Source organism: Carcharodon carcharias, chromosome 7 (assembly GCF_017639515.1).
Source record: "Carcharodon carcharias isolate sCarCar2 chromosome 7, sCarCar2.pri, whole genome shotgun sequence".
Classification (NCBI taxonomy): Eukaryota; Metazoa; Chordata; class Chondrichthyes; order Lamniformes; family Lamnidae; genus Carcharodon; species Carcharodon carcharias.
In genome coordinates, this window is record NC_054473.1 from 143991499 (window position 1) to 144006048 (window position 14550).

General features: G+C 43.2%; 1 protein-coding gene across 4 annotated transcripts in view; it reads left to right on the top strand.

Moving 5' to 3' along the window:
* The window catches only part of znf423 (zinc finger protein 423), a 369797-nt gene that overhangs the window by 295129 nt on the left and 60118 nt on the right, over nucleotides 1-14550 (top strand). The gene's annotated exons all lie outside the window — the stretch shown is intronic.

Consider the following 14550-nt stretch of genomic DNA (forward strand, 5'->3'; position numbering starts at 1 on the left):
TATTGAAGGAAATTAGGAGTTTGGTGGATGTGGAGAGTTAATGGGTGAGAAATTTGGGGTCATTAACACCTGTCTTTTTGGACATTGTGCAGACCCTTAGATCTCCAAAATGGCATCCACAGTGCATGGGCATATGGTGCAAATGACACCATATGTCACATTGGCGCAGGCATGAGTGAGCATGTTTACAGTGAATATCCATTGGAAGTAACGCATTGCCGACAAATACGTGACTTTGATTTGACACCAGCGTTGCTGTTTTGGAGCACTGCGTTCCAGCCAGCTGATCCTCTTAAACATGTACAACTGAATATGGGTTCAGCAGCAGGACGAACTACTGCTTCAACACCATTATTTAAAAGGAACATTCACTACCTACAATGTTAGCTACCAGTCGATTTCTTCTGGCTATTGCTATGATTCTACAAGGGTTTGGTGCATTCTGTACTGTAGTTGTTTCAAGTTGCAAAGGTCTACAGGAAGTGCTGTGCTGAGTGCTGAAGGACTTTTTGCTAACTTCAAGGCTTCAGCACAAACCAATTGCCCTCAGACAAAGTGTTCTAGTAGGCACTCCCTTAAAACAGCATGACTGAGAAACTTGATAGGATAGATGCTGATTGGATGCTTCCCCTTCTGGAGGAATCTAGAACTAAGGTGGGAGGGGGTGTAGTGGTAAGGCTTCAGAATAAGGGAATCGTCCAAATAAGACAGATATGAGGTGGAACTTCTTCTTTCAGAAGGTTGTGAATCTTTAGAGTTCTCCATCCCAGAGAGCTGTGAAGGCTGGCTGATTGAATACAATCAAAGCTAAGTTAGACAGGTGCCGACACTCGTGACTTGGCTGGCTCCATAGGCATATTCTACTCCTCCATACTTTTCATGGACTAAGGCCAGGCTTTTAAAGAGTCGTGGTTCAGAGCCCCCTTAGAGGAGTTGTGAACCCTAAGGCGCATGAAAGGATCTTTTAAAAGGCAAGCTGAAAAGGTCCCCCTCATGCCCCCTATACCAGGTTACACTCTTCCATCCACTCTTTCAAGCTCCTCATGCCCACAATGCCAAGTTACACCCCTTCACCTACCTCCTATTCCCTTCATACCCCCATGCCAAGCTCTGCACTTCCACCCACACCCTGTGTCCCCTGATGCCCCCTTTTCCAAGCTCTGCCCTTCAACACACCCTCTATGTCCCCTCATGGCTCCTATGCCAAGCTCTGGCACTTCCATGCCCATTGACCCACTGTACACTTTCTAGAACCAATGAACACCATAATGTATAGTGCTTTGCGTAAAGAAATACCTTTGAAAAAATGTAATCCATTGATAATAGAATAAAGCATCTCCCGTTTAAGATGGAGATGAGGAAGAATTCTCTGAGGATTGTTAATTTTTGGCATTCTTTACCTCAGAGAGCAGCGGAGGCTGGGTCATTAAATATATTGAAGGCTGAATTAGACAGATTTTTAATCTACAAGGGAGTCAAGGGTTATTGGGCATGCAGGAAAGTGGAGTTGAGACCACAATCAGATCAACCATGATCTATTCAGGCTGAAAGGGCTACTCCTGTTTCAATTTCTCGTTCTTATGGACTGCAGTGGTTCAAGAAGGTGGCTCACCACCACTTTCTCAAGGGCAATTAGAGGTGGGCAACAAATACTGGCCTTGTCGCAAAGACCACATCCCATTAAAGAACAGTTAAAAACTATAGGGCAAGCAGCTGAAGAACAGGAGCATGAGGAGGAGGAAGCTAGGGAGAAACTTAGACAGCCCCTGTTCCTGAAGAAGGCATCCAAGTGTGATGACAGTAACTGTAAGCCACTAACAGTCTCACACTTTATCTTCCTTCAGTCATTGCCTAAATGAAATTTATAGTTTAAATAATATCATACACTACGCAGAAATCACTAATCGCCCTTGTGTGTTCCTTTAATGCCTGTTTTCCGTGTACTTTTGTCTATCCTAATGCTCCTCTGCAGCCTGCAGCATGACAAGCAGAAGGCTACTGAATTTCATTGGAGGAGGCAACAGATAGCCTTGAGCAGCTTTGAAACTAGAAGGCTGGCTGCAAATTGCACCATCATGGCATGGACAGCAGCAATGTAGACAGGCTGGATGACAGAGCTATGCAAGAGCATTGCAGGATAGCAGTGGTGGGAGCACAAATGTTGTCACCTGAGAGAGTTCAGGTTCTTGCTCAGTGATGCCATTGTCACATCCCCAGGGTGGCACCTTACCAATCCTACTAATCTCTGGAGGACAGATTGCTGGACTATTGTGACACTGTGCATAAATCTTTGTACTCTATAATCCACTCTCATAATGGCAGCATTCTGAGCTTGTATGGCAGCAAACTGACTTGCACCTGTCAGCACTTCCGCTACAGCATTCAGATGTTGGGTGGCTGCTGCTTGTTTTGCAATGGAAGCTGCAAGATTGGCATCATGTCTTGCATCTTTGTTGGGTTCACAAATGTGTGAACGGAGTTGGACACCTCTTCAATGCTGGAAAGGATGGGCCCTAAGCTCTATGCAAAGTCCTGTGCCAAATTGGTGCCAGTCTCCTCCATGGTCCTTGACATTGACTGCAGGCTTTCTGGAAGGCTTTCCAATGTACCAAGCATTTTGGTGTGCATACCCATCATTGTTCTTCGGTCAGCTGCTCTTCTGAACCCTTTACAGGGAAACCAGTATGCGATCTTACTCTCTTGTGAGTTGGCGCCTGTCCTGTCTTCACTAGCAGCCCACTCTTATCCATGTCGCACGAAACACCATTTCTAATCTGACCTCTAAGTTACACCCAGTGCCAGTGTTTGAATTGGTGATTGTGGAATTAGTGCTGGTGCTTTGTCTTCATCCAACTGTTTTTATGGTGCTCCTCGACTGTCTGGGTGGCTTGTGCTTCTTAGGTATCGGAAAGAAAAAGAGGCCTAAGGGTAAGGTTGTAATATGGGAAGGGGTTAAGTGTAAGAGATGCATGGTTACACCATCTGTAGCTTTTAAATCAGAAGTGAGTGTGGGATGAGGAAGGAGTAGGATGCAGAGAAGCAGGATTAGGTATGAGAATGCTGCCATCTTCAATGGATTCATCCCCACTGCTGGCCTTGGATTCAGCAATGGCTGTTTCAATAATGATTAACATCAGGCCATAACTTCTGAGCTCTCCGGCGTTGGATTGTGGGATACCCCAAAGATGCCCTGAGGAATCCTGCTCGGAAGTTCCCAGGTCAGGGTTTGTACAGCAGTTGCCCAGAAGTGCAAACTTCCTCTGGACAATTGCATTGCGCTGGGAACCATCTGAAAAAGCGGTTTAAAGCGCAAACTTTGGATGGTTCCACCATGGTTACCCCAGTAGTTACCCAGAAAAGGTTAGAAGAATTAAAACCTCTTCTAACTTCGGGGAAAGTATTGTAAAGACCCAAGCTGACCCCATGGGACTAATGCCACAACCAAGACCCCCCCCCCCCCAAATCCCCTCCCGCCCTGCCCAATCCCCACTCCCCCAGCTCACACCCTCTGATCTCCCACCCCCCAACCTCTGATTCCCCACTCCTAGACCTTAGACTCCCCCATCCTCTTGGACCTCCCCTAATTGCCCCCCCCCACCACCACACACACACACACCTGCCAACCTCAGATCCCCTCCTGCATCTCAAAACCCTCCATGACTTCCCCCAGGACTTCCAACCAAAGCTTTCCTGGACCTCTGATCAGCCCCACCCCCCAGAACACCCCCGGCCACCCCCAGCCCCCCCAAATCCTATCCACTTACCTTAGACACTTACCTTCTCCCTGGCCTGTCAACTTCACTGGCCCTTTAAACTTACCTGCTTTACGGCAGCTAGTGCCATAAGAAAAGGGGCACGATCTTCTTGAATCCTTTCTGGGGCCTGCGAGGAGTCTTTTGATGCAGGCCCCAAGCAGCGACCATGAACAGAAGGGTTAGCGTAATTTTCAAGACCTGGTAAGTGTGCATTTATTTCTTCCAATTCCTGTTGGCCAGGACTTTCCGACTCTAGTTGGAAGTTACAGCCCATCGTCTCCACCATGAGGGTTCCGACATCCATGCATTTTGTCCCCTTCTGGTCAGCTCCTGCTTCCTCCAGTTGCAGTACCAGATGGCACATCAGAGGAAGAAAGGAAATGTCAATGAATGGCTGTCATCATGTGACAGTATGTGCAATCTCAGAGAGGTGAGCATGGGGTTTGAGCAGTGCAAAGTGTTTGACGCATTTGAATGTTAGGTATGAGGCCTGATTGATTGAGATTGTTGGTAAGTGTGTGATGGGGCTTGATGATTTGAGCAGTGGCTGACTTTAATGGTACAGTTTGTAGGATATGGCATTTGAACTTGACCACTTATGTGAGGCCATTGAACTTTTTGTGGCACTGCATTCTGGCCCTCTGGGCTTGACAACTATCTGCCCCCACTGCCTTTTGACCATGTATCTGGGAGGACTCCTTCCACGCTGCGGATTCAGGAAATCGCTCTTCTTTTCCACCGCGAGTATCAAGACCTCCAAAGCAGCACCCAAAATCTTTGAAATCCGATCTCTCCCCTGTTGTTGCATTTCTTACTCTTTCCCAGGTCAACCAGGACCCCAGCACTTGCTACAGCCACATTGCACCTCCCCTTTAGGAGGTACAGCCAACTTTAAGTGGAGTCAGCCACTCACGATATAGGCCCCCTGCTGATGTACCCAGCCAGTGAACAGCACGGTAAGCACAGAGGTCATTTAATGAGCAGGCAGCGTAAAGTTGGCATGCTGCCTGCATTGCAATAAATGGGCATGTGTTAGTCACATATCGTGTTCCCCTTGCTTGTTTTCAGGGGCTATTCTACTTAGACCTGAGTAAACTGCAGCTAACAACTACAACTTGTATTTATATGGCGCCTTTAATGTAGTAAAATGTCCCAAGCCATTTCACAGGAGTAATAACAAGTAAAGTTTGATGCTATGCTACTGAAGGAGATATTAGGGCAGATGACCAAAAGCTTTGTCAAAGATATAGATTTTAAAAGCATTTACAATGATGAAAGAGACATGGAGAAGCTGAGAGCTTTAGGGAGGGAATTCCAGAGCTTTTTATTTGAAATGTCATTCCTCTGTACATTAACGTTAGAATTATGTTGATTATAGTTGGTTTGTTACAGTAATGTTTTAAAAAGTGAAATCCTTTCCAACAGTTTTCTTTCCCTTGGGATGGTGGGGATTCCTTTCCTTTAAAAAGTTATCAGTCACTACAAGGAAAGACTGGGAGCCGATGCAGGTCAGCAAGCGCATGATGTCGGGTGACATAGTGTGAGTTAGGACATGGGCAGCAGAGACTTGGTGACCAAAAGTTTATGGAGGGTAGAATGTGGGAAGCTGGCCAGATGTGTATTGGAATAGTGAAGTCTAGAGGTAACAAAGGCATGGGATGAGGGTTTCAGCAGCAGATAAGCTGAGGTAGAATGGAGTTGGTTGATGTTATTGAGGTCATAATAGGCAGTCTTAGTGATGGTGTGGATATGTGGTTGGAAGCTGATCTCAGGGTCAGATATAGCACCAAGGTTGTAAGCTGTTGCTTCAGCCTCAGACATTGTCAGGGAGATGGATGGAGTTGTTGACTAGGGAACATAGTTTGTGGCAAGGACGGAAGACAATGGTTTTGGTCTTACCAATAGTTAGTTGGAGGAAATTTCTGCTCATCCAGTAATGCATGTTGGACAAGCAGTGACAATTTGGAGATAGAGGGATTGAGAGAGATGGTGGTGAGGATCTGGGTGTCATCAACAAACACATGGAAACTGATGTAATTTTGTATGATGTCACCGAGGCAACATGTAGATGAGAAATAGGAGGGGGCCAGGATAGATTCATGGGGGACACCAGAGTTAACAGTGAAGGAGCAGGAAGAGAAGATATTGTAAGTGATTCTCTCGCTGCGACTGGATAGATAAGAATGTAACCAGGTGGATGCGATCCCACCCAACCTGATTGGAGGGATTCATAAGTGGAGTCTGGGAAAGATGGGCATTGCTTTGGTAGGCGACAGCATGTTCAAGGATTTTAGAAGGAAATGGATTTTGGGATGGGGTGGCAGTTGATGGATGGATCATGTTTTGAGGGGAGGGACAATGACGGCAGATTTGAAAGAATGGTGCAACAGTATCTGAGAACTGATAATGATCTCAGCTAACATGGTGGTCAGGAAAGTGAGTTGAGTCATCACCGTTGGGAATAATGTTAAGGGAGCAGGAGGTGGGTATCATGGACAAAATGAACTTGGACAGGGCACAAGAGGAGATAGGAGAGAAGATAGGGAGAGATGCAAACTCAGGGTTAAGGCTGGGGAAACCTTATAGGAATTTTGATCTGATGAGAAGTGCAGGAATTGGGAAAGGCAGGTGAGCAAATGGTCTCAATCCTAGTGGCAAGGAGGTCTATGAGCACTTCACACTTGTCTCCTCCACCATCTTCTCCAACAAGGGGAGGGGTTCAGGGAAGACAGTTTTGAAGTAGAGATAAGAAGCTGGGAATGACCAGGATATCACTAGTGTTTATCAACGTGGTAGCATGCTAATAACATGTCGCAGGACTTTGGAATGGAAAGGCTGGAGATAGAGCAGTATTTGGGAGGTGTTAGAGCAGTATTTAGGAGGTGTTGAAAATAGATTTTTTTGTGTATGGAGGGAGTGGTGACAGTGGTTTTGAAGGAGCTGGGGACCATATCAGAAAGATAAGAACAGGTTGATGATGTCGCCTAGCACAGCAGTGAACTGGATATTGTAAGATCAAGGCTAGGTCAAGGGAACAGGTGAACTGAAAGGCTTGAGTGTGGAATGGAAGGGTGAGTTGAAGGGACAACTGGCATAAAACAATTTGAAAGCTTTTTTGGGAAGTGGGGACCTTGAGGGTTAGGGAAAATTGGGTTGAAGTGAATTAGAAACAGCAAAACAGAAAGCTCGAAAATGGTTTTAGATTTAGATGGTGTTGGGGTGTTCTGGTTGGAAGAAGTGGATCTGCAGAAGAGGCATTTGATGCTTCTGCTCGCAAAGATGACCTTCAGCTATTAGCATTTGGTGGTGAAAAAGGACTGACAGTAAAGCTTACAATAATCAAGCTATAACTAATGAGTAGTAGCAATTCTGCTTGCTTAGGCTTATAGCCTGTTGTGTTGAGGGCAAGAAAATTGCTATTGATTTGGAGTACTGTGGGAGTGAGGGATCATCCAAGGGTCTGTTGTGGATGAACATGTATGTGTCATCATGAATGGGGAAAGGTTGGGTGTGTGCATGCATGAGAGAATAGGGAGTTAGTTCATTGTCAAGGTCAGTAGGTTGTGGTGGAGGAACTTTGGAACAGGCATAGAAATACACTGTAGACATTAAATACACTGGAGAAATTAGATGAGATGATTGGAGAGAGCCCTGTCAGTGTTACAGATGTGTGATGGATCATGTTGAGGGAGTGGCCTTGCATGTCTGGGGAATCTAATATAAAGAGTGAATTTGAGGAAGGAGTTGTGGGTGGTGCAGGTTTCATTCAAGCTCATGATGCATTCCTTCATAATGAACTCTGAGGTGAGGGTCTTTTTTTGCAAATGAACAATGTTTGCTGAGGTTTCAACCCAACTTTTAACCATGGGATACGCGTAACTTGGAATACAGAAAGAGAAAACAAACTGTGGGTGGTAGGTGGATAATGTACCATGTTTAAAATGAACAAAAATTGATTGTATAACTTGCTCTCTCCCAGTTAAATAAAACCATTGGGATCTGGCATAAAGGTCACTATAGCATCTTGGAAAAGGATGATGTAATCCCCTCATAGGAACCACAATTGTTAAAACTTCCTCATTGGAATTATTTGGCTTCAGATTATTACCTTTGCCAAATCAAAAATAACTATTGAAATTTAATTGACTAATTTACTTTTTATTATAAAGTGTTTGAGTCTAAGTGAAACCTGTTACTGAAATATACTCTGAGAGCATTTCATATTGAAGTGCACTGGACGATATTGGTGGTTTTGCTGTAGATTACAAGTGCCCAAAGTTTGGTTTTAGATTTTCCTAGCAGTAATTTGAGCTGTTGTTCATTTATCTAATAAACATTTACTTTGAAGCACTTCAATTGCTGAAGTATATTTCAAACATAATTTTGCATCCTGTTTCTTTTTTTTTCTAGTGTGCACATACATGCACAAGTTTATACAGTTTAAACATTCAAAAATTTGGAATTAAATTGGCAGTGGGTGTTAAATGGTGTGACACAGGTTTAATCTTCTGGTGTTGTAAACTGTGATGGCAAAGCTCTGTTTTATAGTCGTCAACTCGAAGATTGTGTTACAGTTGTAATATGTTCTGCAGCTACCTTTTTATTTTTCTGCTTTTTATGTGTTTGTGTGCATATGTGTTTAGTCAAGCCTTTTCATTCTAGGTTTGCCATTTTGAGTTCCCATCTTATGTTTGCTATCACTTTTTTCCCTGTTACTGACACCGCCTGCCATCTTGGCAGCTAGTGTTTGTTGTTTTATTGTACAGTGACAAGAGGTAGGGGGTTTGCAGGAAACTAAACTAGTCTTTTTATGTAACAGGGAGGAATCTGTTTTACTGAAAGATAAAACACCATCTTTTACCAAGATGTTCACTGTGCTGCTCACATTTTCTGTAATGTTGACTTCAACTACGTATGAAATCACTAAATCTGCTTTCCTGAATGTGCCTTTTTCCCATTCTCTTTTTCCCATTCACTCTCACTCCCCAATTTTAAATCTCTCCCCAGTCATTCTGCCTTTCTCTTGCTCTGTCTCTAACTGTATTATGCTCATTTTGAGCAAGATCATCCCAACAGTTTACTGTTTCACTAACCTTCCTACCCAACACGCCCACTGGGAGATGATCTTGGCAATCTCCTTTCCATCCCAGTGCTGACTATGGATTCTGTCAGTGGATCAGTTGTCATCATCCTTCTCCAGATCATCTATCAATTTGTCATCCTTGAGCTTATTGTGGATAGTTGCATTGACAATATAGCTTCTCTTCTCTACAACAAACTGCCTTTGTGAACCCCTCTCCCCTGCCAACTCCACCCTAATCTCCAACATCAAGTGCGAGGAGCTCATGTGCTTCCTTGTCATGAAAACTGAGATAATTTATTCACCTACCTCTGCTGCTTCCCTCCCTTCCCCAGCCCACTTTACCATGATATTGTACCTTTTTCTAATTTCTCTCCTGTCTGTATTTTTGCATTCTCTGAGCTCATTGCCTTTAAGACCCACTTCCTGCTCCCTTAAACCTACTTCCAATAAATATCTGACCATCCAACTTCCCTTCAGGGCCTCCATGTTAAATGATACCTTCCCTTTCAAATCTGCTGTCAACACTCCTCTCCTTATAAAACCCATCCTTGACCCCTTTGACCTTCTACACTATTGCCCATCTCCAGCCAGCCTTTCCTTTCCAAAATTCATAAAAGTGTTGTCACCTTCCAAATTCATGTCCGTCTTTCCTGCAACTCCATGTTTGAATCACCCCAATCAGGCCTCCACCACACGGCACTGAAACAACCCTTATCAAAGTCACAAATGACCCGCTATTGCACTGTGACTGCAAGATTAAGGGAGACTGAGATTAGGGGAGGCGATAGCATGGTGGTATTGTTGCTGGACTAATAATTCAGGGACCTAGGGTAATGCTTTGGGGACCAGGGTTCGAATCCCACCACGGCAGATGGTGGAATTTGAATGCAATAAAAAAAATCTGGAATTAAAAGTCTAATGATAACCATTGTTGTAATGTCCTTTAGGGAAGGAAATCTGATGTTCTGGTCTACCACAGCAATGTGGTTGACTCTTAACTGCCCTCTGAACAAGAGCAATTAGGGAAGGGCAATAAATGCTGGTCTAGCATGTTCACATCCAATGAATAAAAAAAGTAATCTATCCTTCCTCATCCTCTTTGCAGTGTCCTCCTCCAACATCCCTCACCTATTTCCATTCTGATCTATCCAGTTATAACCAAAGAATCATCTGCAATGGCTTCTGTTCCTGCTTTCACACCATTTCTTCAGGTGCCTTCATGAATCTATCCTTTTCTCCATCCTATTTCTCATCAACATATGGTATATTTAAATATACAACATCAGTTTTTACCTGTACACTGACAATACCCAGCTCCATCCCATCTCTCTTAACCTCTGCACTGTTTTGTGTCATGCCCAGTCAGGGTGTCATATTCCTAACTTTCAAGGTATGGATTTCAGTCAATGAGGACTTCTGAAAATTGACTTTTAAAAAGTGGTGAAAATGCTGCACAAAAATAGCCTCTGAGAGTCAGGTTACTACTGTTCATAATTTCTGCACAGACAAAGAACTAACTCATGTCTGAACCTGCTTCTGGAAAGTTCTCAAATGCAAATGGGCTTCTCAAGTGCAAATTGATCACTCTTATCAGCTCAAAGGAAAAGATTTAACAGACAATGGCTACCAGACTTGTCGGGGCAATGAGGACGGAATATCAATTCATCTTCCAGTCAGCTAATCAGAACTGGTATCAATCATTCCCCCGTTGTGTATCAATGACCTCGGCTCCAATCCATTGTGTGGACAATGGAAGGCACTGAAACTATCCATCACATGATCAAAACTAACTGGAGGGGAGTTGAGACCTTTTTAATCCACAAGGGAATCCAGCAAATCAGTCTAGAAACCATCAGGACAAGAGGGACCATTCCTCCATCCAGGAGAACAGAACCCTGCCTGACAATCAGTCAAGTCAGGCAGTGCAAGGAGGACTAATTCACTTTCACCTGCCAAGATTTGACTTGACAGAAACTCAGCCATAACCTCACCTGGAAATCCAGAGATTTTCAACTTCCATTCATCTCCAAAGGGAAAGAACCCACAGTGGCCTCCTTAAAGGACTCCTTAAAGGACTCAATCTGAACACAATTTGCTTCTTGTATTCTGTTAATACTCCAGCTACATGCTTCATTCATGAGAACCCACCTTGGGTATGTTTGTCTGTATGTGTGAGAGAGTGAGTGTTTTTCGTTGCTTTGACTTCTTGGGTTGTTGTGTGAATAAACATTATCTTTTCTTCTGATTTTTACTTAGCCAAAAACCTGCTTCGTGCCTATTACCAAAAGTCACAACACTTAAAAGGTAAAACACTCCATCCAAACAGATATCTGTTGCGGGCACCTGAGAGGTGTGGAGAAAAAGGAAGAGTTATCTCATCATTTCTCTCTTCATCTGTAACATTTGTCACATTGACTGTGCAATATCCAGTACTGGAGAGCATTGTCTTCGGTCCTGTCATTAACTTTGTTCCCTGGCCACCAACTCCCATTTTTCCCCCGATTGCTATCTTAAGGCTGAACCAGACTGCTCACAAGCTTAATCAAAAACAGAAACAGAAATACCTGGAAAAACTCAGCAGGTCTAGCAGCATCGGCGGAGAAGAGCACAGTTGATGTTTCAAATCCTCATGACCCTTCAACAGAACTAAGTAAAAATAGGAAAGGGGTGAAATATAAGCTGGTTTAAAGGGGGGTGGGGGGGGGTTTGTTGGGACAAGCAGCCAGTGATAGGTGGAGAGAACCAAAAGAACAAAGAGGTGTTGAAGGTGGTGATATTATCTAAAGGAATGTGCTAATTAAGAGTAGAAGACAGGACAGATAAGGTACAGATAGCTCTAGTGGGGGTGGGGGATTACTAAAAGGTAGAAATAAACAATGGGTGGAAATACATTTAAAAATAATGGAAAAAGGTGGGAAAAGAAAAATTTATATGAATTATTGGAAGAAACAAAAATGAAGGGGAAGAAACGGGAAGGGGGTGGGGATAGAGGAGAGAGTTCAAGATCTAAAATTGATGAACTCAATATTCAGTCCAGAAGGCTGTAAAATTCCTAGTCGGAAGATGAGGTGCTGTTCCGCATTGAGCTTCACTGGAACAATCCAGCTAGCCAAGGACAGACATGTGGGCAAGAGAGCAGGGTGGAGTGTTGAAATGGCAAGCAACAGGGCGGTCTGGGTCATGCTTGCAGACAGACCGAAGGTGTTCTGCAAAGCAGTCACCCAATATGCGTTTGGTCTCTCCAATGTAGAGGAAACCGCATTGGGAGCAACGAATGCAGCAGACTAAGTTGAGGGAAATGCAAGTGAAATGCTGCTTCACTTGAAAGGAGTGTTTGGGCCCTTGGACAGTGAGGAGAGAAGAAGTGAAGGGGCAGGTGTTGCATCTTCTGCGTTTGCGTGGGGAGGTGCCGTGGGAGGGGGTTGAGGAGTAGGGTGATGGGGGAGTGGACCAGGGTGTCACAGAGGGAACGATCCCTACGAAATGCTGCCGGCGGGGTGGTGGGGGGTGAAGGGAACATGTGTTTGGTGGTGGCATCAAGCTGGAGTTGGCGGAAAATTATTTTTGCTCACAAGTTTTGTAATATTTGACCCCTAGATTAGCTTCTGAACACATATCAGCTTCATCACCAAAAGCACCAATTTCCCTTTGCATAACAGTAGCCTGTTCAGCCGCTGCCTCAGCTCATCTGCTGCTGATACTCTCATACATGCGTTTGTTACCTCCAAACTGGACTATTCCACTGGTATCTGGGCTGGGCTCCTTCAATAAACTTGAGCTCATCCAAAATTCTTCTGCCTGTATCCTAACTCGCACCTAATCCCATTCCCCCATCACCCCTGTTCTCGTTAACCTACATTGGCTCCTGGTCCAGCCACGCCTAGTTGTAAAACTCTTATTCTTGTTTCCATTCAACTCCCTCCATGGCCTCTCTCCTCCCAACCTCTGTTCTCTATTTCAGCCCAACAATCCTCAGATATCTACACTCCTCCAATTCTGGTCTCTTGGACCTTCAGCTGCCTCCACCCTAAGCTCCGTAATTGCCGCTGGACCTTTCCTCCTTTAAGGCACTTCTCAAAACTTATTTCTATGACCAAGCTTTTGGTCATCTGTCCTAATATTTCCCTAGCTGGCTAAATATCAAATATTGTCCACTGGGGCCCTAGTGAAGCAATGTTTTACTACGTTAAAGTTGCTATAAAAATGCATGTTATTGTTGACTTTTCAGTGTAGTGCTGGGTGAATGCTGTATTTCTGGACATGGTATCTTTTGGTAAGACATTAATCCCTGTTCTGTTGGCTTAAGTGGATATAAAAAAAATCTCAAATAGTACTATTTGAAGAAGATGAGAAATTCCCCAATATCCTGGTCAACATTCCTCCCTCAACTAAGACCACGAAGAACAGTTTAACCAGTCTGTTCATGTCATTTGCTTTTTGTGAAACCTAGCTTTGAACAAATTAGTGACAACGCTTACTTACATAATAACAACTTCCACATATATGGCTTATTCAATGTAGAAAAAGTTCTCAAAGCACTGATCAAATATAATGGGTACTGAGCCTAAAAAGATGTTAAGAGTGTCTTAAAGGAGGAAAGACAGTTAGAAAGGCAGAGGATTTAATACGTAAATTACAAAGTAATTAATTGGTTGAGATCTCATTTGGAGCATTCCAATAATGTGATAAACTATGATATAAATGCAAATTTTTTTCCTGCTTTCTTCCCATCCTAAATTAATTTGTTTTCATTGATTATGTGTAGTCTAAAAATATAGATCTAACTTTACAAAACTGGAAAAGGAATTTGTATTATGTTCTTATTTGAAAAAGCTAGTTATCATGTTCCCATGACACCTTTTCTTTTACCATATCTAATCCAGTTATTTATTCTGTTATCATTGCTATTTTGGAAAAGAATCTGAACATTCTTTACTTGTTTCTTCATCCTCCTGGCTCCTACTATCCATGTTGTAGTGGGTAGAGCTTTCTTTTAAAGTTGGTTTTGACTGATTTGAAAAAACATTAAGCCAATTGAAAGATAGAAGAGTAATGATTGATTTGGTCAAATGTATGACCTTCACCCCGACACATTTTTACAATCATAGTAAAAAAGGGACTGCCTATGACAATGGATACTTGTTAACGGGTCCTGTAAAGGGAACCACTCAGATGAGTAAACTCTTTTTGATTTTTGTGAGTGTTGCTCAGATTTCTGGTTATTTTTGAAGTAATTAATAAAGCAGAGAACGGGAGTAAAGGATAGTTATTCAGAATGGTAGAAGGTGGGAAGTGGTGTTCGACAAGGATCAGTGCTGGGACCACTGCTGTACACAATTTACATTAGCGATTTGGACTTTGGAATCAAAAATACAATTTCTAAATTTACAAATGACACCATTTTTGTGGGCTGGGATAGTCAGTAATAAGGAGGACTGCAACAAATTATAGGAGGACATAATAAACTTGCAGAATGGGTAAATAATTGGAAAATGAAGTTCAAATGTGAAATAGCAAATTTTAGTAGGAAGAATACGAAGGTTACTTATTACTTGGAAAGTACAAGTCTACGTGGGATAGAGGAACGAAAGGACCTTGGTGTACAAGTACACCAATCACTTAAAGTTGTGCCACAGGTTAGCAAGGACATAAAAGCAAACTAAGCACTAGGCTTTATTTCTGCAAGTATAGAATTGGTAAGTAGGGAAGTTA